Here is a 3522-nt window from a genome sequence, read left to right as displayed (position 1 = left end):
AAATAAAAGTCCACATTTCCTCTTGCTGTCATTCATTACCTCTATCTTGATTAGAGCCCCAGTCCCGGCTGAACAAAAGCAGCTCCATAGCATGATACTGCCACCACCATGCTTCACCCTGGGTATCTATGGATGACTTGTTCTATAGATGACTTGTTGTGCTGTCTTGTTTGTTTTTGTTTGTTTGTTTGTTTTTTGCACCAAATATGTCTTTTAGAATTTTGCCCAAAAAATTCTACCTTGGTTTCATCAGACCGTAACATATTCTGCCACATTTAGGTTAATATATAGGTGGACTTGGATGTTTTTTTTCTTCATGTAAAGAATATGAGAGATTGTTGTCACATGCAGTGACATGAAGTGATCAGTACTTTGCCAGATATTCCTGCAGCTCCTTTAATGGTGGTGTAAGTCTCTTGGTAGCCTCCCTGATCAGTTTTCTTATTGTCCTTTCATCACTTTTGGAGGAATGTCCTGTTCTTGGTAATGTCACTGTGGTGCTCCATTTTCTCCACTTGTTGATGATGGTCTTCACGGTGTTCCATGGTACATCTAATGTTTTGGAAATGCTTTTTTACCCCTCTCCTGATCAGTACCTTTCAACATTGAGATCCTGTACAGGCTTTGTCAGCCCTTAGTGGACCATGGCTTCAGCAGGTGGATAAAACCAAGATGTCAAGAAATTCCTACAGAAACAGCTAATCTTTATTTGGGGTAAATCAGAATCTCTTCATTGATGACAGGTGTATGATAATTATTTTTGAACATGAGTTTCAATGTGATTGGTTCATTCTGAGCACAGTCACAGGCCCCATTATAAAAGGGTGTACGCACTCTTATTGGTTATTGTAAGTTTTTTCTTTTTCTTTTTTCTCCTTAAAAGGTTTGCATGTTTTTCACTTGAAATTCTTTGGTTGCTATATCACATTAAAGGTGCAAAAAGATCTGACATGATTTATTTTGTTTGTTTGTTTGTTTTCAAAAAATTAATTAACATTAATTAACTCAACATTAATAAACTAATCTAAGCCAGTATTTGGTGTGACAACTTTTTGCTTTTTAAAAACACATCAGTAGTCTCAGGAAATTGACTGGTAAGTTTTATTGAGTGAATTTTATATGAAATTGACTGGTAAGTTTTATCTTGGAGAATCTGCCACAGATTTTCTGAGACTGACTGTCGCACTTGCTTCTGTTTTTTGCAGTCAAATCCCGAAAACCTTTATTATGTTTTTTTTGTCAGAAAAGTGGTGTATTTTGTAATAGGTTAGTTTCTTTACTGACATGCAAACATTTCATTCTTTTGCTGGAAAAGTAATGTTTGAAAATCTAAAATGTCTTTATATTGAATCAGTAATGGAGCAGTCATAAAATAAACATCTATAATAACATTTGTAGTTTAAAAAATAGGGTGCCTAAGACTTTTCCACAGTATTGTACATTATAGGTATTCTACTGTATACCAGATTTGATTATTTAAGCACTACCTATTGTGATGCATTGTAATTTTCTGGCTTTCTATGGGATTATTAAGCATTACACGATACATCTGTAGAAGACTAAAGTCAAACTGTAATCAGTGTGTTGAAATGTGATGCTCAGTGTGAGCAAATTGTGAATAAAAGTCCTGGGACAGTTTCTGGACTGTCTTTATGATTACAGCAGCAGGTACAAATCTACAGTATCCAGGTGACATTATCAATTGAAGCAAGGATGAGATTTGGACATATACTCTTTTTGAGAACAGTATCTATTTGCGACCATCCGCAGCAATAAAAGTTGAGTCACAAGTGCAGAAGCTCCAAGCAGAAGCAAAGCATCAGGATGAATCGGGTAGGACCGGAGCGGGAGAGGAGCCACAGCAGTAGAAGTGTGTCAGGATCAGGCACTAGCATCACATCAGGCAGAAGGAGTACATGTATAGATGATAGACAGAGACATGATTAGGCATGCTTTTATCCTACAGTGAGCTTTTGGTGGGCTTAGCATTATGCCTAATAATAACGACATCAAGCGAATATGTTCTAAATTGCAGAAAACACCATTTAGAATGGCAGGTACACATTAATTGGCAGGCATGTCAACTTACCAAGGACATCGTCTAGTCTCTCCATGCTCACAGAAGAAGTTCAGTAATGATAGCACAGCTCATTAACACAGGAATTCTCACAGGTTATGAAGTCTGAACAGTTAACAAGCCATTGTATACCTCAATCAGACCTCCACTGACCTGTGTGCAATCTGTGACTTAAGGTTTATAATCAGGGAGATTTACTGCAGGACATAACAGGTCTGGAATTTCTGAATACATGTCGTCAGAAGACCTGAAGACATCTAATTTCAACCTCCAAACACTGTCCCACATAGTGGAAAAAAGTAGGTGTCTTTGCTTTGATCTTGATCTGCACAGGTCTCTGTCTGATAAACTATGGGCACTGTGCTGTGCATGACACTTTTAGGAGCCACAATTAGGGGGCTGTGGTTCAAGTGACAACCAAACTGTAAGGATGCAACACATAGGAATGATTTTTGTTTGCCTAAATGCAAAATTATTTTCTTAGGTAAAGTAGATCCTCAACATTACCGATCCTCAGTGCAATCATTTTGCAGTACAAAAGTCCAGACCTATAATGCTTGTCTTAAAGTGAAACAGAAAAAGAAACCCTTTTCCTGAATACTCAAGATGGAAACACTTTAAAGCAAGATTGGAAAGCAATACTTCTCACAAGCATGGTTCTGTTTACTATGCATTTATTCAGTAGGTTTTAATACATTACTTGCATCAAAAGTTAATTAAGTTTACTTGCTTCAGTCATTTAAGTTGCCATATTCCCAGTTTAACGTACTCATACAGTCAGCATAAAGCCTATATTACAAGAGCCATAAATTTTAATTCTCCCATTACATTACATCAGAGTGCAAAGCAGGAGGTAGAACTGTAAGCTCCTTTTCAAGTTGTTTTCAGTGCTTCAGAGAGAATGAAAATTCAGTAAATTCAAAGTTCAAATTCTTTACATCAATGAACAAGGTGTTCACTGCTCTCAGTCCTTGAACTGGTTCTTCAAATTTATCCCTACATTAGAAGACCCTACACCAGCATTTTTCATTTTCCTTAAAATGAACTTAATTGACACTTATGATTGGGCTATGCTAAGAAAAATGGGTTACATTCCAATACTGCTTTTATTACGCCTTTACTGACTTTCCCTTTCGGTGTCCATTCAGATGTACTTTACTGGGTTAGGTGAAATTTGTTAGACCCCTTGGAGGTCTGAAGGATGGAGGCAACATCGACACTGACTTCAGGAACAGAACTTTCCCAGAATACATTGCGATCTAACTGCTTTTCATGATCAAAACAGCGGAAAAACTGACAATTACTATGCTATGAAGATAACTTTATTACATAATATTTCGAAAAAAAAAAAAAAATCTGCTTTGCCACAGTCCATTTTAGTTTAATATGTAGCCAACTATTTAGCCAACATAACTTCAATTAGATTATTATGCTAAGTAGTTAAT

At 36.6% G+C, this 3522-nt stretch overlaps 1 protein-coding gene across 3 annotated transcripts in view; it reads right to left on the bottom strand.

The window, feature by feature from the left end:
- Window positions 1–3381: 3381 nt before the first annotated feature.
- The window catches only part of fam189b (family with sequence similarity 189 member B), a 15433-nt gene continuing 15292 nt past the window's right edge, over window positions 3382–3522 (bottom strand). For all 3 annotated transcript variants that reach the window (XM_026944886.3, XM_026944887.3, XM_034304067.2), the window contains one exon: window positions 3382–3522. This exon is cut by the window's right edge and continues 1832 nt beyond it. The gene's annotated coding sequence lies outside the window, so the exon portion shown is untranslated.

Source organism: Pangasianodon hypophthalmus, chromosome 1, assembly GCF_027358585.1.
Source record: "Pangasianodon hypophthalmus isolate fPanHyp1 chromosome 1, fPanHyp1.pri, whole genome shotgun sequence".
Taxonomy (NCBI): Eukaryota; Metazoa; Chordata; class Actinopteri; order Siluriformes; family Pangasiidae; genus Pangasianodon; species Pangasianodon hypophthalmus.
Note: the sequence above shows the minus strand (reverse complement) of the source record. Positions and strands in the feature narration are given on the sequence as shown.